The sequence below is a fragment of the Somniosus microcephalus genome, chromosome 13, assembly GCF_052327205.1.
Source record: "Somniosus microcephalus isolate GS21.2 chromosome 13, FLI_Smic_1.0, whole genome shotgun sequence".
NCBI classification, from domain to species: domain Eukaryota; kingdom Metazoa; phylum Chordata; class Chondrichthyes; order Squaliformes; family Somniosidae; genus Somniosus; species Somniosus microcephalus.
The window spans coordinates 65,853,926-65,879,201 of record NC_140999.1 but is presented as its reverse complement, the minus strand read 5'-3'; the positions used below and the strand labels follow the sequence as shown (position 1 = coordinate 65,879,201).

Genomic DNA, 25,276 nt, shown 5'->3' with positions numbered 1-25,276 from the left:
GCGCTCTCTGGGCCGGGTCTGCCCGTGCTCTCTGGGCCGGGACTGCCTACTGTCTCTGGGCCGGGACTGCCCTCGCTCTCTGGGCCGGGACTGCCTACTGTCTCTGGGCCGGGACTGCCCTCGCTCTCTGGGCCGGGACTGCCTACTGTCTCTGGGCCGGGACTGCCCTCGCTCTCTGGGCCGGGACTGCCCTCGCTCTCTGGGCCGGGACTGCCTACTGTCTCTGGGCCGGGACTGCCCTCGCTCTCTGGGCCGGGACTGCCTACTGTCTCTGGGCCGGGACTGCCCGCGCTCTCTGGGCCGGGTCTGCCCGCGCTCTCTGGGCCAGGACTGCCTACTGTCTCTGGGCCGGGACTGCCCTCGCTCTCTGGGCCGGGACTGCCTACTGTCTCTGGGCCGGGACTGCCCGCGCTCTCTGGGCCGGGACTGCCTACTGTCTCTGGGCCGGGACTGCCCGCGCTCTCTGGGCCGGGTCTGCCCGCGCTCTCTGGGCCAGGACTGCCTACTGTCTCTGGGCCGGGACTGCCCTCGCTCTCTGGGCCGGGACTGCCTACTGTCTCTGGGCCGGGACTGCCCTCGCTCTCTGGGCCGGGACTGCCTACTGTCTCTGGGCCGGGACTGCCCGCGCTCTCTGGGCCGGGACTGCCTACTGTCTCTGGGCCGGGACTGCCCGCGCTCTCTGGGCCGGGACTGCCTACTGTCTCTGGGCCGGGACTGCCCTCGCTCTCTGGGCCGGGACTGCCTACTGTCTCTGGGCCGGGACTGCCCTCGCTCTCTGGGCCGGGACTGCCCGCGCTCCCTGGGCCGGGACTGCCCGCGCTCCCTGGGCCGGGACTGCCGACTGTCTCTGGGCCGGGACTGCCGACTGTCTCTGGGCCGGGACTGCCGACTGTCTCTGGGCCGGGACTGCCCGCGCTCTCTGGGCCGGGACTGCCCGCGCTCTCTGGGCCGGGACTGCCCGCGCTCTCTGGGCCGGGACTGCCCGCGCTCTCTGGGCCGGGACTGCCCGCGCTCTCTGGGCCGGGACTGCCCGCGCTCTCTGGGCCGGGACTGCCCGCGCTCTCTGGGCCGGGACTGCCCGCGCTCTCTGGGCCGGGACTGCCCGCGCTCTCTGGGCCGGGACTGCCCGCGCACTCTGAACCGAGCTGGCCGGTGATGGGCTCTGGGCCCATCCAATCGCATTGGTTGCACGCTCCTAACTCGGTCACTGCTCATGAGCTTCTCCTCCTACAATTCCAACTACCAGAGTCTCCCAGTCCCCACAGTAAGTCCCACTCGCCCATCTCCCAGTCCCCACAGTAAGTCCCACTCGCCCATCTCCCAGTCCCCACAGTAAGTCCCACTCGCCCATCTCCCAGTCCCCACAGTAAGTCCCACTCGCCCATCTCCCAGTCCCCACAGTAAGTCCCACTCGCCCATCTCCCAGTCCCCACAGTAAGTCCCACTCGCCCATCTCCCAGTCCCCACAGTAAGTCCCACTCGCCCATCTCCCAGTCCCCACAGTAAGTCCCGCTCGCCCATCTCCCAGTCCCCACAGTAAGTCCCGCTCGCCCATCTCCCAGTCCCCACAGTAAGTCCCGCTCGCCCATCTCCCAGTCCCCACAGTAAGTCCCGCTCGCCCATCTCCCAGTCCCCACAGTAAGTCCCGCTCGCCCATCTCCCAGTCCCCACAGTAAGTCCCGCTCGCCCATCTCCCAGTCCCCACAGTAAGTCCCGCTCGTCCATCTCCCAGTCCCCACAGTAAGTCCCGCTCGCCCATCTCCCAGTCCTCACTGATCTGGCTCAAGTTCTAAATCCTTGTTTTCATTTACCGTTCCCTTCAATGCTTCGACCCTGCTCTCTTGCTGCAAACTCCCCCAGCTCCACATGCCAACTTCTGCCCTTTGGTCCTCCAGTTGTGTCCTCAGGTTTATCCACCCCCCTGCTGCTCCCCAATAATAGGCAAAGCCTTCAGCCAGCTTGACCCTAACTATGTGAAACTCTCCCCTAAAACTCTCTGCCTTGCTAGCTCCCTCCCTGCTTTGATGGCTTCCCAAAGACCTGCTGGCTTGGCCAAGCTTTTGGTCATTTCTCCGAGCCATTTCATGACTGTTCAATAGCTGCTTCTCCTCTGCGATGCACTTTGGAATATTTTCCACCCTGCAGGTGCTGTATAAATGCAAGCTGTTGTCATTGTTGGACTGAAATTTCTCCTGACTGGTTCTTTTTACCAAGATGTTTCTGTGGAATCAGTTAAAATTTCTTCTGCATATTTTTCCAGTATTCTGTCAAAAGCTGAACACTCTCTGTAAATGAATGGAAGCTTTGCTATTGTAGTGGTGGTTTACTAAAATAATAGACAATATTGCCAGCTCCATATCTGGTGAATATTATTGACCGTTAAACTGTGATGTAGAAACATCGGCCTGGAATCCGCTGACTCCGCGCCCATTTGCAAGGTGTGAAACGGGCACTAAAGGCTCCGATGTGGTGGGTGGCGGGCGCACATTCCATGACAGCAGTGTTCCCCCTGCCATATTGGCAAAGACTGAAGTATAGGCGCCCAGGCCCCGCACCTGAAATAGGAGGGAGTCAGGCCCTTTGCATACGCAAATAGGGGTTTTATTGTCTCTTTCAGGCCCTTTCCCCAAATTGTGCCAAGCTGACTTTGTTCAGGATAACCAAGTCAACGGGCGGTTCTAAAAGGGACCGCTGGAGGCTGCCACAAAATAGGCAAGACTTTTTTATAAATACTTACCTAAATGTGGAGCTGGGAGGACCAGGAATTCTCCTCCCGGCTCCACAGCAGGCCCGAAGATTGTTGCTGCCCCTTGCTTGGTCCCATCCAGATTGCCTCCCCTCCCCTCTCCCACCCAGGATCTATCAGAGGGCGTAGCCCAATATTTAAATCCACTTCATCGGTCAGCTGCTCAGGGACGCACAGTGTCCACAGATCGCTAATCTAATTTAGTTGAGGCCCAAGGCCCATTATTTGGTGTTCTGCAGGCCTACCCATTCCAGTGCAAGGATAGATCCAATTTCACCCTTATCACCTTCTTTGTCACATATGATCCATTATTCCTCAACAGCAGTACGTGCCAGGCGAGGGCCAGCACTTCTTCCTGTATGGAATCATTTGAACTGCACGCAGGAGTCCTTGTTATGTCTATAGGGAGCCCTAGACATTAAAAGTGGGAGATGTGAAGGTATGTAAATCAGCCCGGATAGATATATCTGTCATATGGAAGTCACTGAGCAATTTTCAATGAATGGAGCTATTACAGTGGTGACACGGCTGGGTTACTGAGCTACCAGCTTGGAACAGCTGGATTTCTGGACTGATCTGAGAACCACCATTGCTTCCAGATGTTTTAGTGCATTTCCATCAGGAAATCAGTCAGAAATATCCTTGAACTGAAATCCTAGTAACAAACATATTCATTTGAAATTCCTCCATCCGCTGTCTCAAAGTATTTACCATTTGGAACAAACACGTTAAATAACTAGGTTCAAGTGATTCCTTGTGCTAACCTCATGATACAATGTTATATATACACACACAGTGATATCCTGTAGTAACATCATTGGCCATATTTTCCAATGCCTATGAGTGTGTACGGGCTGTGTATACACCGGTAGGGACATCGGAAATTCTGGTTTCAGGCATGCGAAGCGCATTTGCCGAAAACCAGCATTTCCGATCTTTCAAGAATGCTCTTGACAGATGGTTGTGGTGGTTGAAGGTCAATCATCACAGCCCCAGGACATCGCTGCAGGAGTTCCTCAGGGCAGTGTCCTAGGCCCAACCATCTTCAGCTGCTTCATCAATGACCTTCCGTCCAACATAAGGTCAGAACTGGGGATTTTCGCTGATGACTGCACAGTGTTCAGCGCCATTCACAGCTCCACAAATAATGAAGCAGTCCATGCCCGCATGCAACAAGACCTGGACGATGTTCAGGCTTGGGCTGATAAGTGGCAGGCAACATTCGCGCCACAGAAGTGCCAGACAATGACTATCTCCAACAAGCGAGAGTCTAACCACCTCCCCTTGACATTCAATGGCATTACCATCGCCGAATCCCCCACTATCAACATCCTGGGGGTCACCATTAACAAGAAACTTAACTGGACCAGACACAAATACTGTGGCAACAAGAACAGGTCAGGGGCTAGGTATTCTGTGGCGAGTGTCTCACCTCCTGACTCCCCGAAGCTTTTCCACCATCTACAAGGCACAAGTAAGGAGTGTGATGGAATACTCTCCACTTGCCTGGATGAGTGCAGCTCCAACAACACTCAAGAAGCTCGACACCATCCAGGACAAAGCAGCCTGCTTGACTGGCACCCCATCCCCCACCTTAAACATTCACTCTCTCCACCACCGGTGTACCGTGACTGTAGTGTGTACCATCTACAAGATGCATTGCAGCAACTCGCCAAGGCTTCTTTGGCAGCACCTCTCAAACCCGCGACCTCTTCCACCTAGAAGGACAAGGGCAGCAGGCGCATGGGAACACCACCACCTCCAAGTTCCCCTCCAAGTCACACACCATCCTGACTTAGAAATATATCGCCGATCCTTCATCATCGCTGGGTCAAACTCCTGGAACTCTTTCCCTAACAGCACTGTGGGAGTACCTTCACCACACAGACTGCAGCAGTTCAAGAAGGTGGCACACCACCACCTTCTCAAGGGCAACTAGGGATGGGCAATAAATGCTGGTCTTGCCAGCGATGCCCACATCCTGTGAATGAACAAAAAATAACACTCAGCGATTCCCTATAGTAATATCAAGTAACATAGAGAAGTGTGAAGTGATGCACTTTGGGAGGACGAATATGGAAAGGCTGTATTGTGGCGGAGCCACCAAAGGTCTGAGCGGTTGTACATAATTCCTTTAACAGCAATGTAGTTACTGCCTGTGTCTGTACCTTTAATTACACTGTTTAACTGTACTATGTCTAGTTACCTTTACAGTGCGGTTTCAACGTGATGACGTCATGCCGTTAGTCACGTGATTCCCCAATGGCGGGAAGAACGTGATAACGTCATCTTTCAGACCAGGGGATCAGTCCTCGTGGAGCCTTCAATGAGAGCAGACCTGCATTCGATGTATTCCAGCAGTTTCCAGTTTAAACCTGTTTTGTTCCATTAAAGTTCATTATTTTGATTGCCTGAGTCGAACTCAGTCTTTTCGTTAGGAACCTCCGTTCCTACATTGGTGACCCCGACTTTCGTGAACAGTTTTCGCGGAAGATCTCCAGCATAGACACGAACGCCGTGACTCTGAAACTGCCACAGTTCTGGGAGCAACAACCAGATGCCTGGTTTATCCAGGCTGAAGCCCAGTTCGCCATCAGGAACATCGTCGCGGATCAGACCCGTTATTACTACGTGGTCTCCGCCCTTGACAGCGCAACTGCCTCACGGATCATCAGCCTCCTCGGTAGTCCTCCCACTGACAGCAAGTATGATACGATAAAGGCGCGGTTGCTACAGGTCTTCGGGCTCTCGAAGTCAGAGTGCGCTCGCCAGCTCATCACGATGCCTGGCCTCAGGGACTCCAAACCGTCTGAGCTCATGAGCCAAATGCTCACGCTCTTGGGTGCCGAACCGGAATGCTTCCTCTTCCGGGAGCTTTTCATCTACCAAATGTCGGAGCAGGTACAGGCTGCCCTAGCCAGATCCGACATTACAGACTGCGCCGAGCTTGCTGCCGAAGCCGATAAGATATTCACTGTAACCCAGCAGCGCTGCGCGGCCACGAGGCGCCCAGCCCCCACAGACGCGGTTCCAGCTCCTCCTGCGGCGGGCTGGTGCTCCTACCACGCCCGTTTTGGCATGACAGCACGATGCTGCCATTCCCCCTGCAGTTTTTCGCCCCCAAAAAAAAAGCTCCTGCAGCGTTCCTGGCGAAGGAGGACCAGGTCTAACGGGCGCTCCGCGGTTGCGATGGCCATCGGATCTACGGGGAAACTTCTTTATATCACCGATTCCCTATCGGGTCGATGTTTCCTTTGTGACACCGGGGCACAGTGTAGCATTCTACCTGCGTCGAAGCTCGATATGCAGGCTGGGAACCACGGTTTTTCCCTCGTAGCGGCTAATGGCGCAGCAATTCGAACTTTCCGAAAGAGGCGGGTCCAAGTCTGTTTCGGCGGTCAGCGCTTCTGTTGGGAATTCGTCATGGCCACAGTCTCGCAGGCCATCCTAGGGGCGGGTTTTCTGTGTGCCAACAGCCTCCTTGTCGATGTCCGGCACCGCTGGTTGATCAACGCGACAACCTTCCACTCGATTCCGTGCTACCACGGTACCACCGTGGCACGCCCTATTGCCTGCGCTTTCCCTCCTCCGGATGACTTCACTCAGCTCCTCGTAGAGTTTCCGGAGCTGACAAGGCCCACTTTCTCTTCCTCGGCCACGAAGCATGGTGTTGAACATCATGTCACCACTACTGGCTCCCCGGTTTATGCGTGGGCTAGAAGGCTCGAACCCGGCAAGCTCGCGGCTGCAAAAGCGGAGTTCAACACGATGGAGCGGCTCGGGATCATTCGCCGATCCAACAGTCCCTGGTCTTCGCCTCTCCACATTGTTCCGAAACCGGGCAGCGCCTGGCGGCCATGCGGTGATTACCGACACCTGAACGACGCCACTACTCCTGATCGGTACCCGATTCCGCATATTCAGGATTTCTCGGCCCATTTGGCGGGAAATTCTATCTTTTCTAAAGTCAACCTCGTCCGGGGGTATCACCAGGTTCCCGTGCACCTGCAAGACGTCCCGAAAACCGCAGTCATCACCCCTTTTGGACTCTGAGTTACTGCGGATGCCGTTTGGCTTGAAGAACGTGGCACAGGCGTTCCAGCGCTTAATGGACTCCGTGCTCCGAGACCTAAGCTTCATCTTCGTCTACCTGGACGACATTCTCATCGCCAGTGCTAGCAAGGAAGAGCACATCTCCCATTTGCGTACCCTCTTTATGCGCCTCAGCCAGCACGGTTTAATCATCAACCCGGCCAAGTGCCAGTTCGGCCTGCAGCAGATCGATTACTTGGGACACCGCATAACATCAGACGGCGCCGTCCCCTTAATGACGAAGGTGGAAGCGGTTACCTCTTTCCCGCGCCCGCTAACCATCAAGGCCTTGCAAGAGTTCCTGGGGATGGTCAACTTCTATCACCTTGTCTTCCCTAAGGCGGCTCAGCTTATGCAAACCTTGTACGGGGCCCTCAAGGGCAAGTCCGGTAAGGATCCAATCAACTGGACAGCCGAGATGGACCAGGCATTAGTTAACACCAAGAGCGCTTTGGCCAACGCAACCATGCTGGCACACCCACTTCCAGGTGCCACCATCGCCCTTACCACGGACGCGTTAGACTACGCCATCGGCGCAGTGCAAGAGCAGTGGGTCAACGGCACGTAGCAACCGCTGGTGTTTTTCAGCTGTCAACTATGGAAAAATGAAAAAAAATACAGCACCTTCGATCGGGAGTTACTGGCCCTTTTCCTAGCCATTCGCCATTTCCGGTTCTTATTGGAAGGACGTTCCTTCACGGCTTTTATCGACCACAAGCCTCTAACGTTCGCCATGGCCAAGACCGCCAAACCGTGGTCCGCTTGTCAACAACGTCACTTGACGTTTATTTCCGAATTTACCATGGACATTCAACATGTGTCTGGTAAGGACAACCTGGTGGCGGATTGCCTCTCCCGTGCGACGGTCCATGCGGTTCACCTGGGGATCGACTACGCCCTCATGGCTGCAGATCAGGCCTTGGACTCTGAGGTCCAATCATACAGAACCGTCCCCTCTAGTTTCCAAGCGACCGACATCACTTTCCAGGCCACAGGTGCCACACTTCTTTGCGACGTCTCCACGGGCGTTCTCCGACCCATCGTGCCGGTCGCATGGCGCCGGAAGGTGTTTGATGCCATACACGGGTTGTCGCACCCTGGGATGAAGGCTTCACAATGGCTTATGTCGGCGAAGTTCATCTGGAAAGGTATGCACCTCGATGTCCGTGACTGGGCTAATACCTGCGTAATCTGCCAGAAGGCTAAGGTCCAGCGTCATGTTAAAGCTCCAGTGGCTACGTTCGCTGTTCCGGAGCGTCGTTTCGACCACGTGGACCTTGTGGGGCTGCTTCCGCCTTCTCATGGTTATACTCATCTCACCGTGGTGGACCGCACCACTAGGTGGCCAGAGGCAATTCCTTTGGTTTCCACCACTTCGGCAGACGTCGCTAGAGCTTTCATCTCCTGTTGGGTTGCCCGTTTCGGGGTACCGGCGGACATCTCTTCCGATCGTGGGCCACAATTTTCCTCGGAGCTTTGGAACGCTGTAGCTCAGGGGCTCGGTACCAAACTTCATCGCACCACCGCCTATCATCCACAGGCGAATGGCCTTTGCGAGCGATTCCACAGGTCGCTTAAAGCCGCCCTTTGGGCCAGTCTTCAAGGTGCAGGACGGGTGGACAGACTTCCATGGGTCCTTTTGGGTCTTCGTACGGTGCCCAAAGAAGACCTGCAATCGTCCTCAGCTGAACTCGTCTACGGCCAGCCTCTGAGTACAGGGGATTTCCTCCCTTCTCCCACAGAGCCATGGTCCGCCTCCCAGCATCTCGTTAGCCACCAGGAAGCGGCCAGATGCTTCGCTCCGGTGCCTACATCAAATCACGGCTTACAGAACTCACACGTGCCAGCGGAACTGAAGAATGTTGAGTATGTATTCATCCGCCACGACGCTCACCGGGATCTGCTCAAGACCCCTTACACTGGTCCTTTCCGCGTCATCGAACCAGCAGACAAATCCTTTTCGGTCGACATCGGAGGAAAGCCAGATCACATTTGGGTGGATTGATTGAAGCCGGCTCACCTGTACCTGGACTGCCCCGTCGTCGTTGCTCAACCACTGAAATGTGCCCGACCGCCTGCAGCCGCTGTGCCAGATCAACAAAAGCCGCCCGCCAACTTGACCACGCTTGCTGCGCCTGCTCAACCACAATTGTCTGCCAACTCGACCACCGGTCATCAACTTCCTCTGCCAGGTTATTGAAGTCGGTCAGACAGACTTGTCAGACCTCACCCTCGTCTCACTTTTTCTGTTAAAGACAATTCTGGGGGGGCGCATGTGGCGGAGCCACCAAAGGAATCAGAGCGGTTGTACATAATTCCTTTAACAGCAATGTGGTTACTGCCTGAGTCTGTACCTTTAATTACACTGTTTAATTGTACTATGTCTAGTTACCTTTACAGTGCGGTTTCAACGTGATGACGTCATGCCGTTAGTCACATGATTCCCCAATGGCGGGAAGAATGTGATGACGTCATGACGTCAGCTTTCAGACTAGAGGATCAGTCCTCGTGGAGCCTTCAATGAGAGCAGACCTGTATTCGATGTATTCCAGCAGTTTCCAGTTCAAACCTGTTTTGTTCTATTAAAGTTCGTTATTTTGATTGCCTGAGTCGAACTCAGTCTTTTCGTTAGGAACCTCCGTTCCTACAGTATACTATAAATGGCACGATTTTGAAAAGTGTAGATTAGCAGAGACCAGGAGAGCACCGAGGCGGCAGTACAAAAGGGAGCGCGGCGAGGCCCGACCAGATCGGACCAGGAGAGCACCGAGGCGGCAGTATAAAGGGAGGAGCGAGGCAAGGCCCGACCAGATCGGACCAGGAGAGCACCGAGGCGGCAGTACAAAAGGAGGAGCGCGGCGAGGCCCGACCAGATCGGACCAGGAGAGCACTGAGGCGGCAGTATAAAAGGAGGAGCGAGGCGAGGCCCGACCAGATCGGACCAGGAGAGCACCGAGGCGGCAGTATAAAAGGAGGAGCGAGGCGAGGAGCGAGGCGAGGCCCGACCAGATCGGACCAGGAGAGCACCGAGGCGGCAGTATAAAAGGAGGAGCGAGGCGAGGCCCGACCAGATCGGACCAGGAGAGCACCGAGGCGGCAGTATAAAGGGAGGAGCGAGGCGAGGCCCGACTAATTCAGCAGCTGGGAGAGAGGTAAAAAGTAATCAGAGTGTGAAGTCACCAGGGAGCAGGTAAGTGATTGGTTGGTGAGTATTTCTCTTTTTTAAACTTTTACTCTGTAGTTTATAGTTACTAAGTTCTTTTCTGATGTAGCAGGGACTGTTGGTAAACCATACAAGCGCTTTAGAGTTATCTTTAATTGGTGATAGTGAATTAATTTAAATTAATTAAAGGGTAAGTCATGCCAGGAGAGCCCAGCCCTGTGTTATGCTCCTCTTGCTCTATGGGGGAATTCAGGGACACTGCCGGTGTCCCTGATGACCACGTGTGCCAGAAATGCATCCAGCTGTGGCTACTAGCAGACCGCATTGCGGCGCTGGAGCTGCGGATGGATGGGCTTTGGAGCATTCACGATGCTGAGAGGGTCGTGGATAACACGTTTAGTGAGTTGGTCACACCACAGGTAAGGGCTGCACAGGCAGAAGGGAAATGGGTGACCATCAGGCAGAGCAGTAGAGGCAGGCAGGCATGTAGTGCAGGGGACCCCTGTGGCCATCCCCCTCTCAAACAGGTATGCCGATTTGGATACTGTTGAGGGGGATGACTTACCAGAGGAAGGCAGCAGCAGCCAACTTCCTGGCACCAGGGGTGCTTCTGCTGCTCAGGAAGGGAGAGCACTTGGAAAGCAGTGACTGGATCGGACAAAGTCAACATGGATTTACAAAAGGTAAATCATGCTTGACGAATCTACTGGAATTTTTGAGGATGTAACTGGTAAAATAGATAAGGGAGAACCAGTGGATGTGGTGTATTTGGACTTTCAGAAGGCTTTCGATAAGGTCCCGCATAAGAGATTAGCGTGCAAAATTAAGGCACATGGGATTGGGGGCAAGGTATTGACTTGGATAGAGAACTGGTTGGCGGACAGAAAGCAAAGAGTTGGAATAAATGGGTCGTTTTCCGAGTGGCAGGCAGTGACTAGTGGGGTACCGCAAGGATCGGTCCTAGGACCCCAGCTGTTCACAATATATATTAATGATCTGGACGAGGGAATTGGATGTAATATCTCCAAATTTGCAGACGACACAAAGCTGGGTGGGAGGGTATGCTGTGAGGAGGATGTCGTGAAACTCCAGCATGATTTGGACAGGTTGGGTGATTGGGCAGAAACATGGCAAATGCACTATAATGTGGATAAATGTGAGGTTATCCACTTTGGTGGCAAAAACAGGAAGGCAGATTATTATTTGAATGGTAATAGTTTGGGAGAAGGGGAAGTGCAAAGAGACCTGGGTGTTCTTGTGCACCAGTCACTGAAGGTAAGCATGCAGGTGCAGCAGGCGGTTAAGAAGGCAAATGGTATGTTGGCCTTCGTAGCAAGAGGGATCAAGTACAAGAACAAGGATGTCTTGCTACAGTTGTACAGGGCCTTGGTGAGACCACACCTTGAGTATTGTGTGCAGTTTTGGTCGCCTTACCTGAGGAAGGACGTTCTTGTCATGGAAGGAGTGCAGCGAAGATTCACCAGGCTGATACGTGGGATGGCAGGAATGACGTATGAGGAGAGATTGGGTCGATTGGGCTTATACTCACTGGAGTTTAGAAGATTGAGAGGGGATCTCATCGAAACCTATAAAATTCTGTCAGGCCTGGACAGACTAGATGCAGGAAGGATGTTTCTGATGGCCGGGGAGTCCAGAACCAGGGGTCATAGTCTAAGGATAAGGGGTAAGCCATTTAGGACTGAAATGAGGAGGAATTTCTTCACCCAGAGAGTGGTGAACCTGTGGAATTCTCTGCCACAGAGGGCGGTGGAGGCCAGTTCATTAAGTATATTCAAGAAAGAGTTGGATATATTTCTTAAGGCTAAAGGGATCAAGGGATATGGGGAGAAGGCAGGGACCGGGTACTGAATTTGGATGACCAGCCATGATCTCATTGAATGGCGGAGCAGGCTCGAAGGGCCGAATGGCCTACTCCTGCTCCTATCTTCTATGTTTCTATGTTTCTATATACACAAATCCTTGAAGGTGGCAGGGCAAGTTGATAAGGTGGCTAAAAAATCATAAGGGTTACTTAGGTTTATAAATAAAGGAATAGAATATAAAAGCAAAGAGATCATGGTAGTACTTTATAAATCACTGGTTAGGTCTCAGCTGGAGTATTGTGGACAATTCTGGGCCCCACACTTCAGGAAAGATGTAAAGACCTTGAAAAGGGTACCGAGGAGGTTTACCAGGATGTTACCAGCACGGTGGCATAGTGGTTAGCACTGTTGCCTCACAGCGCCAGGGACCCGGGTTCGAATCCGGCCTCGGGCGACTGTCTGTGTGGAGTTTGCACATTCTCCCCGTGTTTGCGTGGGTTTCCTCCGGGTGCTCCGGTTTCCTCCCACAGTCCAAAGATGTGCAGGTTAGGTTGATTGGCTATGATAAATTGACCCTTAGTGTTAGGGGGATTAAATACGTGGGGTTACGGGGATAGGGTGGGATATGTGTTGGTGTAGGGGTTACGGGGATCGGGTGGGATATGTGTCGGTGCAGGCTCGATGGGCCGAAATGGCCTCTATCTGCACTGTGGGGTTTCTGTGATTTCTGTGATTCTGTGATGACGGACTTAAGTTATGAGGAGAGATTGGAAAAGTTAGGACTGATCTCCTTGGAACAGAGAAGGTTAAGAGGTGACCTAATAGAGTATTTCCAGATGATGAGAGGTTTTGACGGAATAGATAGAGAAAAACTATTCCCTCTGGCGAGTGGGTCAATAACTAAAGGTTATAGATTCAAAATCATTGGCAAAGGATCGAGAGGGGAGATGAGGAGAATTTTTTTCACTCTGAGTTGTCGGGATCTGAAATGCTCTGCTTGAAAAGGTGGTGGAAGCTGATTCCATAAATAATTTTAAAATGGAATCGGACAAGGGCTTGGGGCGGGGAAGTGGACTGAGCATAGCTGCTCTTTCAAAGAGCCAGCACAGGCATGACGGGCTGCTGGAAGTTTCTATGATTCTATCAAATTTTATACACACAATTCCCTATTGTAACATCATGATATATTACCAGATTTACACACACTGTGATTCACTACACTAAAATCATGTACGACAATATCAAATACACATACACACTCACAGATTCCCTATCGTAACTTCATCATACAATGTTATACACACACTCACAGACAGATTCCCTATAGTAATTTCATCATTAAATGTTATACACACACTCACAGATTCCCTATAGTAACTTCATCATACAATGTTATAGACACACTCACACAGACAGATTCCCTATAGTAATTTCATCATACAATGTTATACACACAGACATTCCCTATAGTAACTTCGTCATACAATGTTATACACACACACACACAGATTCCCTATAGTAAATTCGTCATACAATATTATACATATCGTAAGGATGTGTGTAAACCTATGAGAAGGTGGAAGTGGCCCCACCAGGTCCACATTCACGTGATCGAACCGTCGCTCCGGAACAGCGAAGGTGGCCAATGGAGCTTTGACGTGATGCTGCACCTTGGCCTTTTGGCAGACCACGCAGGTGTTGGCCCAGTCGCGGACATCCATATGCATGCCCCGCCAAACGAACTTGGACGACATCAGCCTTTGCGAGACCTTCATGCCCGGATGTGACAGCCCGTGTATGGCGTCAAAGACTTTCCGGCACCAGGCGACTGGCACGATAGGGCGAGGATCTCCTACGGAGATGTCACAAAGTAGCGTGGTGCCTGCGGCGTGGAATTTGACGTCGGCCGCTTGGAGGCTAGAGGGGCTGGTTCGGTAAGCTTGCACCTCTGGATCCGAGGCTTGATCCGCAGCCATGAGGGCATAGTCGATGCCGAGCTGGACTGCCTGAACGGTCGCGCGGGAGAGGCAATCCGCCACCAGGTTGTCTTTATCGGCCACGTGCTGAATATCAGTTGTGAACTCCGAGATAAACGTCAACTGACGTTGTTGTCAGACTGACCACGGTTCGGCAGTCTTGGCCATAGCGAACGTTAGTGGCTTATGGTCTACAAAAGCAGTGAAAGGACGTCCTTCCAGCAAGAACGGGAAATGGCGGATGGCCAGAAAAAGAGCCAGCAACTCCTGGTCGAAGGTACTGTACTTCCGCTCGTTTCGCCGTAGTTGACGGCTGAAGAACGCCAGCGGTTGCCTCGTTCCATTTACCCACTGTTCCTGCACTGCACCGATGGCGTAGTCTGACGCGTCGGTGGTGAGGGCGATGGTGGCACCTGGCAGAGGGTTGCGTTGGCGAGGGCGTTTTTTGTGTCAACAAACCATGTCAACCGTCCAGCTTACCGGATCCTTGCCAGACTTGCCCTTGAGGGCCTCGTACAGGGGCTGCATGAGCAGAGCTGCCTTAGGCACAAAGCGGTGGTATCCCGAGGAACTCCTGCAGGGCCTTGATGGTCTGCGGGCGCGGAAAGGATGTCACCGCCTCTACCTTTGCTTGCAAAGGCACCACTCCCTCCGATGTGATGCAATATCCCAGGAAATCAATGTGGGGCAGACCAAACTGACACTTGGCCGGGTTGAGAATCAGGCCGTGTTGGCTGAGGCGACGAAAGAGGGTGCGTAGGTGCGCGATGTGTGCCACCTTATTTCGACTGGCCACGAGGATGTCATCTAAATAGATGAAAAGGAACTTGAGGTCCCGCAGCACGGAGTCCATGAGGCGCTGGAAGGCCTGGGCAGCATTCTTCAACCCAAAAGGCATCCTCAAAAATTCAAAAAGGCCGAATGGGGTGATGACTGCGGTATTCTGCATGTCCTGCGGGTGTACCGGGACCTGGTGGTAGCCTCGGACCAGATCCACCTTGGAAAACACGGTGTTCCCAGCCAAATGGGCAGAGAAATCCTGAATGTGGGGGATCGGGTATTGATCAGGAGTGGTAGCGTCGTTAAGTCGCCGATCGTCGCCGCATGGCCGCCATCCGCCACCAGGTTTCGGTACTATGTGGAGAGGTGAAGACCAGAGACTATTGGACCGGCGAATAATCCCCAGGCGTTCCATCGTAGCGAACTCCGCCTTTGCGACCGCCAGCTTGCCGGGTTCGAGGCGCCGGGCCCGCGCATGAACCGGTAGGCCGGTGGTAGTGATGTGGTGTTCCACACCATGCTTCGTGGCCATAGAGGAGAATGTAGGTCTGGTCAGGTCCGGAAATTCAACGAGCAGGCGAGCGAACTCGTGCGGAGTTGGGAAAGCGCAGGAGACGGTGCGCGGCATGGTGGTACCACGGTGGCAAGGAATGGAGTGAAACGTGGCCGTGTTGATCAGCCGCCGGTTCCGCACATCGACTAGGAGGCCGTTGGCGCACAGGAAATCCGCGCCGAAGATGGCTTGTGAAACCCTGGCCGTAACAGATTCCCAAACAAATCGCTGGCCACCGAAGCACACCTGGACCCGCTGTTTGCCGAAGGTCCGGATAGCTCCGCCATTAGCCGCTTCGAGTGAGAAGCCGTTCCTCCCAGCTTGAACATCAATAGCGGACGCGGGTATAATGCTGCACTGTGTGCCGGTGTCGCATAGGAATCGCCGACCAGAGATGGAATCGGTGATGAACAACAGCTTGCCAGAATTTCCGATTGCCATCGCAGCCGCGGGGCACCCGTCAGAACCGTTCTTCTTTTGCCGGGGTTGCAGTTGTTTATTTTTTTGGGAGAGAAGCTGCAGGGAGGGCAGCAACATCTGGCTTTCGCGCCAAACTGCGCCTGGTAGGAGCACAGCCCCGAAGGTTGAGGAGCTGGGGTGGCGTCTGTGGGGGATGGGCGCCTCGTGGCAGCGCAGTACTGCTGCGTCACCGCGAAAATCTTGTCCGCTTCGGCAGCAAGCGCTGCGCAGTCTGTGACTTCGGACCTGTCCAGGGCAGCTTGTACTTGCTCCGGTAACTGACTGAGGAAGAGCTCCCGAAAGAGGGAGCATTCCGGTTCAGAGCCAAGGAGCATGAGCATTTGGCTCATGAGCTCAGACGGCTTGGAGTCCCCGAGGCCGGGCATAGCGAGCAGTCAGTGGGTGCGCTCCGACTTCATGAGCCCGAAGACCTGTAACAACCGTGCCTTGGTTGTTTCATACTTGCGGTCGTCCGGGGGGTTCTCAAGCAGGCTGACGATCCGCGACGCGGTGGAGCTGTCGAGTGCGGAGACCACGTAAAAATATCGGGTCTGATCCGCAACGATGTTCTGTAATGCAAACTCGGCTTCGACCTGGATGAACCACACGGTCGCTTGTTGCTCCCAGAATGGCGGCAGCTTCAATGCAACGACGTTTGTTTCCATGCTTCGTTCCTTCTGTGAAAACCGTTTGCAAAAGTCGGGGTCACCAATGTAGGAATGTCTAGTTCCTATCAAGAGACTTGAGGTCGACTCAGGCGATCAAACAAACGATGTTTAATGTAAAACTAATTGAGTTTAACAAACAGTTGCAAGAGAACTACGAATACAGGTCTAGTCAATTCGGAGACTCCACGAGGACTGCTTGGGCGGTCCCATGGCTGGCGTCATGATGTCATCACGTTTTTCCCACCGGTGGGGTATCACGTGATGAACGGCGTGACGTAATCGAGTTTGCCCGCGCTCTTAAAGGGACCGCGCTCTGTACATGCAAACAGTATATACAAAGATACAGACTCAGGCTGTAGCTAATATATTGTTAAAGGGAATTATATACATTTGATCGGAGTCCCTTAGTGGCTCCGCCACACACATACAGATTCCCTATAGTAACTTTGTCCTTCAATGTTATGCACACACATAGAGATTCCCTTTAGTAACTTCGTCCTTCAATGTTATGCACACACATACAGAGATTCCCTTTAGTAACTTCGTCCTTCAATGTTATGCACACACATACAGAGATTCCCTTTAATAACTTCGTCCTTCAATGTTACGCGCACACACGCACACGTACACGCACATGCACACCCGCTATAATAACTTCGTCATACAAAGTTATACACACACAGATTACCTATAGTAACTTCATCATACTGTAGGAATTGACAAATTCCTATCTGAAGTACTGAGACCAGGCAACTCTGGTACTTAAACGATGTTTAATACAAACTGGTGGAAGTAACAGTTAAAACGCAAGAGAACTAAACAACAGGCGTTTGCTTAAGGCTGACTCCACAAGGACCAATTCTGGAAGCTTCCCCGCTGACGTCATGACGTCATCACGTTTCCCGCCGTTGGGAACGTCACGTGACCTGCGTGATGACGTCATCGCGTTCGGTCTACATCTTAAAGGGACCGCGTTATTTACATACAGCAAACAAATACAGGTACCGATTCACTCTGTTAAAGGCAATTATGTACATACATATGAGTCCCTTGGTGGCTCTGCCACAATACAATGTTATCTTCTTCTCTTCTGAGGCAGTCCCTTGGAACCGAGGATGACTTGCTTCCACATTAAAAATGAGCTCGCAGGTGACTGAATAGTCCAATGCGGGACCTACAGTCTCGGTCACAGGTGGGGCAGACGGTTGAAGGGGCGGGTGGGTGGGGTGCTTGGGTTGACGTGCGCTCCTTGCGCTGCCTGCGCTTGGCTTCCACTTGCTCCCGGCGAAGAGACTCGAGGTGTTAGGCGCCTTCCCGGATGCTTCTCCTCCACTTTGTGCCATCTTGGGCCAGGGATTCCCAGGTGTTGGTGGGGATGTTACACTTTTTCAAGGAGGCTTTGAGGGTGTCCTTGAAGCATTTCCTCTGCCCACCTGGTGCTCTCTTGCCGTGCCGGAGCTCCGAATAGAGCGCTTGTTTTGGGAGTCTCGTATCGGGCATGCGGACAATGTGACCCGTCCATCGGAGCTGATTGAGCGCGGTCAGAGCTTCAATGCTGGGGGTGTAGGCCTGAGCAAGAACACTGACGTTGGTGCGCCTATCCTGCCAATGGATTTGCAGGATCTTGCGGAGGCAGCATTGGTGGTATCTCTCCAGTGCTTTGAGGTGCCTGCTGTACATGGTCCATGTCTCTGAGGCATACAGCAGGGCAGGTATCACTGCTGCCCTGTAGACCATGAGCTTAATGCTGGGTTTGAGGTCCTGGTCTTCAAACACTCTCTTCCTCAGGCGACCGAAGGCTGCACTGGCACACTGAAGGCGGTGTTGGACTTCGTCGTCGACGTCTGCCCTTGTTGACAGTAGGCTCCCGAGGTATGGAAAGTGGTCCACATTGTCCAAGGCCTTGTCGTGGATTTTGATAATCGGGGGGGCAGCACTGTGTGGCGGGGACAGGTTGGTGTTTAGTGTAAGGCCCATGCTCTTGTATGCTTCGGTGAAGGTATTTACGATGGTTTGGAGTTCGACCTCCGAGTGAGCGCAGACGCAAGCATCATCTGCATACTGTAATTTGATGACAGAGGATGAGACGACCTTGGATCTGGACTGGAGGCGACGGAGGTTGAACAGTTTCCCGTTTGTTCTGTAAATTAGCTCCACTCCAGTGGGGAGCTTACTGAGGGTGAGATGGAGCATTGCAGCAAGGAAGATTGAGAAGAGCGTTGGTACGATGATACAGCCTTGCTTGACCCTGGTTCGTACGTGAATTGGGTGTGTGGTGGAACCGTTGGTCAGGGTCACGGCTTGCATGTCGTCGTGAAGCAGGCAGAGGATAGTGACAAACTTTTGAGGGCAGACGAATTTGAGGAGGACACTTCAAAATCCCTCATGGTTGACAGTGTCGAAGGCCTTTGTGAGATCAAAGGCCATGTACAGTGGTTGGTGCTGTTCCCTGCATTTCTCTTGTAATTGACGTGCAGTGAAGATCATGTCCATTGTGCCCCTTAGTGGGCGGAATCTGCATTGCGACTCTGGGAGGAGCTCTTCGGCCACTGGGAGAAGGCGATTGAGGAGGATTCTAGCGATAACTTTCCCTGTGGCAGATAGCAGGGAAACTCCTCTGTAATTACCGCAATCGGACTTGTCACCTTTCTTGAAGATGGTAACAATTACGGCATCTGAGATCCCCTGGCATGCTCTCCTCCTTCCAGATAAGAGAGATGAGTTCATGAATTCGCACCAGTAGTGATTCTCTGCTATGCTTTAGTGCCTCGGCGGGGATTCCATCTGCTCCTGAGGCCTTGTTGTTCTTCAGTTGTCAGATGGTCTTTTCAACCTCATGCCGGGCTGGGGTTGTGCTGAGATGGTGGCGGGTAGCATGCTGTGGGATGGAGTTAAGGACACTCGTGTCGAAGACAGAGTCGTGGTTAAGGAGATCCTCGAAGTGCTCCTTCCAGCAGGCACTGACTGCTTCCCTGTCCTTGATGAGTACCTCTCCGTTCTTGGCCTGCAGTGGGGAAGGGCCTTGGGTGCTTGGGCTGTAGATGGTCTTGACTGCGCTAAAGAATCCACGCACGTTGTGGTTGTCGGCTAGCTGCTGGATCTCTTGCACTTTCTCCACTCACCATCTGTTCTTTAGGTCGCAAGTTTTTTGTTGGATCTCGGCCTTCAGGCTTCTGTAGAGCTGCTTTCGTGCTCTTGAGTTCTGTTGCTGTTTCCAGATCAGAAATGCCTTGCACTTGTGGCTTATTAGCTCCTGGACCTCCTGGTCATTCTCGTCGAACCAGTCTTGGTGTTTCCTGGTTTAGTGACCGAGCGTCACTTCACATGTATTGATTATGGAGGCCTTGAGTGCAAACCAGACGCTGTGGGCGCTCTGTGTCTCTGCATCACTGGGAGTCGAGAGGTTGTTTGTGAGGCGCAGGCTGAATAGGGCTTTCTTAGCGGGGTCTTTGAGTGCTCCAGCGTTAATTTTCCTGCGGCATTGTTTCTGTTGCTGCCGCTGTTTTGGGGCTACATTGATGGAGATGACACAACGGATTAGGCGGTGGTCTGTCCAGCAGTCATCAGCTCCTGTCATGGCGCGGGTGATGCGGACACGCGCACACACACGATAGTAACTTCATCATACAATGTTATACACACACACACACAGATTCCTTATAGTAACTTAATCATACAATGATATACACACACAGATTCCCTTCAGTAACGTCGTCATACAATGTTATACACACACAAACACAGATTCCCGATAGTAAATTAAACATACAGGGGGGAAAATTGGTTGAGTAGCGCCACCTGTTAGCACCTAAAGAGGCAGTCAGTGGCTGTAGCGCCACTGGCTGCGCCTCCCACGAGATTCAGCAGGGGCGCTAATGGTGGCGTTAGCCTTTTGCGCTGCGCCGCCACCGATGACGTCATCGGTGTGCGCAGTGCCCCATTCGCGCCCCAATCGGGATATTTGGTAGCGAATGCCGCTGTAGCGCCGTTCGCTACCCGCGCCCGGTTCACGGGGCCTTGATGCGCCGGCAGAGGTGCAAGTTAAGGTGGAGGTGCGGGGCGGCCGCTTTTTTGGCGGCCGCCTGCCAGCACCTCCGTACCCGGCCTGCTGGTCCCCCCCACGCGGCATTGCCGGCTGTTTCCCGAGAGCCCGGCACTTCTCCTTGGTGCTGGGCTCTTTTGCCGGCACTCGCGATCGGGGCTCGCGTTGTTGCAGGCCCCTCCCCCTTAACAGTGGGAGGAAGGCCTGCAGTACCGCAGTGTGCCGTGCCGCAGCGTGTGGCACTGCGGCACGTAGCGCTGCAAAATTAACTTTCAGCGCCCTAAGAGGGACGCGGAGCGCCTCGAGCCGCGCCCCGCCTCCCTCTAGGGGCACTTCAACTGAATTTGCGGCGATCACGGCGCAAATTCCAGTGCACAAGCGAACTTTGCGCCGCTTGGGCGCTTCAGGCCAATTTCTAGGCCACAATGTTATACACACACAGAAGCCTTCCCTATAGTAACTTCATCATACAATGTTATATAAAAATACACACACACCAGATTCCCCATAGTAACTTCATCATGCAATGTTATACACACACACACACACACACTCTGATTCCCTATAGTAACTTCATTATACAATGTTATACATAAACACACACAGATTCCCTATTGTAACTTCATCGTAAAATGTTACACACACACACACACACAGATTCCCTAATATAACTTAGTCCTTCAATGTTATGCACACACACACACACAGATTCCCTATATTAAATTTATCATATGTAATACACACACACACACAGATTCACTATAGTAACTTCATCATACAATGTTACACACACACAGATTCCCTATAGTAACTTCATCATACAATGTTACACACACACAGATTCCCTACAGTAACTTCATCATACAATGTTACACACACACAGATTCCCTACAGTAACTTCATCATACAATGTTACACACACACAGATTCCCTACAGTAACTTCATCATACAATGTTACACACACACAGATTCCCTACAGTAACTTCATCATACAATGTTATACACACTGTAATCAACCACCACCTAGACTGAAGGGTGTGTTGATGCGGGGGGATGGAGGACACAAGCACAGTCACAAGATTGGTAAATGAAAAACAGCAGTTAGCTGTGTCTTATTTTTAGAAACCGGGGAAAAAGGGTTCAGTCTGGCAAAATCCAAAAACACATGACGTTCAAAAAGAAAAATGAAGAACAAAACCATAACCCGCCCCGGGTGGTTAGGAAGGCAGTCCTTAAATCAATTTCCTCCAAAAACAATAAGCCAGGGTTACTTTACCACTGGATCTTTCTCAGCCGGTCCAGGGATCACATCAGGCTCTCAGAACTAAACAATATTCCACCCGGGTTCAACAGCAGACCTTTCTGTGCCAGCTGCAAGCTGGGCCCCAACAGCGTCCGCGTCCTTGCCCTTGCTTTCTTCTCAGGTACTGGCCCTGCCCTGCCCTGCTCTGCTCTGTCCTGCTCCTGCTCCTGCTCCTGTCCCTGTCCCTGTCCCTGTCCCTGTCCCTGTCCTCTCCTGTCCTGGCCCTCTCCTCAGGCACTGGCCCTGAAGGGATGCACTAGTTTGCCTTTTGAACTCCTGAGCTAATGGGTAGATTTGCCTCAGGTGTGTTGGAGGTGGGTGTGGCCTTCACCTGAATTGGAGTGAGAGGGGGACTTTGTCTCCATCTGGTGGCCACATACCGTCCATCCACCACAAACCACCCCCATAGCTCACAACACACACACACACAGATTCCCTATAGTAACTTCATCATACTGTGGCGGAGCCACTAAGGGACTCCGATCAAATGTATATAATTCCCTTTAACAGTGTGTTAACTACAGCCCGAGTCTGTATCTTTGTATATACTGTTTGCATATACAGAGCGTGGTCCCTTTAAGAGCGCTGGCAAACGCGATGACATCTCGCCGTTCATCACGTGATCCCCCATCAGCGGGAAAAATGTGATGACATCATGACGCCAACCACGAGACTGCCCTTGCAGTCCTCGTGGAGCCTCCGAACTGACTAGACCTGTTTTCGTAGTTCTCGTGCATTGTTTTGTTAAGCTCAGTTTGTTTTATATTAAACATCGTTTGTTGATCGCCTGAGTCGACCTCAGTATCTTGATAGGAACTAGACATTCCTACATTGGTGACCCCGACTTTTGCGAACGGTTTTCGCAGAAGGAACGAAGCATGGAAACAAACGCCATTGCATTGAAGCTACTGCAATTCTGGGAGCAACAAGCGACCTCGTAGTTCGTCCAGGTCGAAGCCCAGTTTGCACTATGGAACATCGCTGAGGATCAGACCTGTTACTTTTACGTGGTCTCCGCGCTCGACAGCTCCACCGCCTCGCGGATCGTCAGCCTGCTTGAGAACCCCCCGGACGACCGCAAGTATGAAGCTATCAAGGCGCGGTTGTTACAGGTCTTCGGGCTCACGAAGGCGGAGCATGCCCGCCGACAGCTCGCTATGCCCGGCCTCGGGGACTCCAAGCCATCTGAGCTCATGAGCCAAATGCTCACGCTCCTGGGCTCCGAACCGGAATGCTTCCTCTTTAGGGAGCTCTTCCTCAGTCAGTTACCGGAGCCAGTACAAGCTGCCCTGGTCCGGTCAAAAGTCACAGACTGCGCAGCGCTTGCTGCCGAAGCGGACAAGATCTTCGCAGTGACGCTGCAGTACTGCACTGCCATGAGGCGCCCATCCCCCACAGACGCCGCCCCAGCTCCTCAACCTGCGGGGTTGTGCTTCTACCACACCCGTTTTGGCACGAAAGCAAGATGTTGCCGCCCTCCCTGCAGCTTCTCGCCCAAAAGAAAACATCAACTCTGGCAAAAGAGTACCGGCTCTAACGGGCGCCCCGCGGCTGCGATGGCAATCGGAAATGCTGGAAAGCTTCTTTTTATCACCGACTCCCTCTCTGGTCGACGTTTCCTCTGTGACACCGGGGCGCAGTGTAGCATCCTACCCATGTCAAATCTTGATATACAGGCTGGGAGGCACGGCCTCTCCCTCGAGGCGGCTAATGGCGGGGCTATTCGGACCTTCAGCAGGCGGCGGTTCCAGGTGTGTTTCGGCGGCCAGCGGTTTTGCTGGGAAGTCATCATGGCCAAGGTCTCGCAAGCCATCCTCGGTGCGGATTTCTTGTGCGCCAACAGCCTCCTGGTTGATGTAAGGCACCGCCGTTTAATCAATGCAGCCACGTTCCACTCCATCCCTTGCCACCGAAGTAACGCCATGTCGCACACTGTCTCCTGTGCGTTCCCGCCTCCGGATGAGTTCGCTCACCTGCTAGGAGATTTCCCAGACCTGACCAGACCCACCTTCTCCTCCACGGCCACGAAACATGGTGTCGAACATCACATCACCACTACTGGCTCCCCGGTCTATGCACGGGCCCGGCGCCTCGAACCTGGCAAGCTCGCGGCTGCGAAAGCAGAGTTCGCCACGATGGAACGGCTAGGGATTATTCGCCGGTCGAATAGTCCCTGGTCTTCGCCTCTACACATTGTCCCGAAACCTGGCGGCGGATGGCGGCCATGCGGCGACTACCGACGCCTAAACGACGCCACTACTCCTGATCAGTACCCGATCCCTCATATCCAAGGTTTCTCTGCCCATTTGGCAGGAAATACCATTTTTTCCAAAGTCGACCTTGTCCGCGGCTACCACCAGGTCCCCGTGCACCCACAAGACGTCCCGGAAACTGAAGTCATCACCCCATTCGGCCTTTTTGAATTTCTGTGGATGCCGTTTAGACTGAATAACACTGCACAGGCTTTCCAGCGCCTGATGGACTCCGTACTTCGGGACCTCAAGTTTATTTTCATCTACCTCGACGACATCCTCATCGCCAGTACCAACAAAGAGGAGCACATCTGCCATTTACGCACCCTTTTTAGAGGCCTCAGCCATCACGGCCTGATCATCAACCCGGCCAAGTGCCAGTTCGGCCTGCAACAGATCGATTTCTTGGGCCATCGCATCACATCCGACGGCGCAATTCCTTTGCAAACGAAGGTGGAGTCAGTAACATCTTTTCCATGCCCGCAGACCATCAGGGCCCTGCAGGAGTTCCTCGAGATGTTAAATTTTTACCACCGCTTCGTGCCGAAGCTCTTCTCATGCAGCCCCTGTACGAGGCCCTCAAGGGCAAATCTGGCAAGGATCCGGTCAGCTGGATGGTCGACATGGACCGGGCGTTCGTTGAAACAAAAAGCGCCCTCGCCAACGCGACCATGCTGGCGCACCCGCTGCCAGGTGCCACCATCGACCTCACCACCGACGCATCAGACTACTCCATCGGCGCAGTGCAGCAACAGTGGGTAAATGGAATGTGGCAACCGCTGGCGTTCTTCAGCCGTCAACTACAGCGAAACGAGCGGCAGTACAGCACTTTCGACCGGGAGTTGCTGGCTCTTTTCCTGGCCGTCTGCCATTTCCGGTTCTTGCTGGAGGGACGTCCTTTCACTGCTTTTGTAGACCATAAGCCACTAACGTTCACTATGGCCAAGACTGCCGAACCGTGGTCAGCCCGACAACGACGTCAGTTGACGTTTATCTCGGAGTTCACAACTGATATTCAGCACGTGGCCGATAAAGACAACCTGGTGGCGGATTGCCTCTCCCGCGCGACCGTTCAGGCAGTCCAGCTCGGCATCGACTATGCCCTCATGGCTGCGGATCAAGCCTCGGATCCAGAGGTGCAAGCTTACCGAACCAGCCCCTCTAGCCTCCAAGCGGCCGACGCCAAATTCCACGCCGCAGGCACCACGCTACTTTGTGACGTCTCCGTAGGAAATCCTCGCCCGATCGTGCCGGTCGCCTAGCGCCGGAAAGTGTTTGACGCCATACACGGGCTGTCAAATCCGGGCATGAAGGCCTCGCAAATGCTGATGTCGTCCAAGTTCGTTTGGCGGGGCATGCATATGGATGTCCGCGACTGGGCCAACACCTGCGTGGTCTGCCAAAAGGCCAAGGTTCGA

The 25,276-nt window shown here is 53.2% G+C and overlaps 1 protein-coding gene across 3 annotated transcripts in view; it reads right to left on the bottom strand.

Annotated features, from left to right (window-relative positions):
* The window catches only part of palm1a (paralemmin 1a), a 661,170-nt gene that overhangs the window by 149,766 nt on the left and 486,128 nt on the right, over positions 1-25,276 (bottom strand). The window lies entirely within an intron of this gene.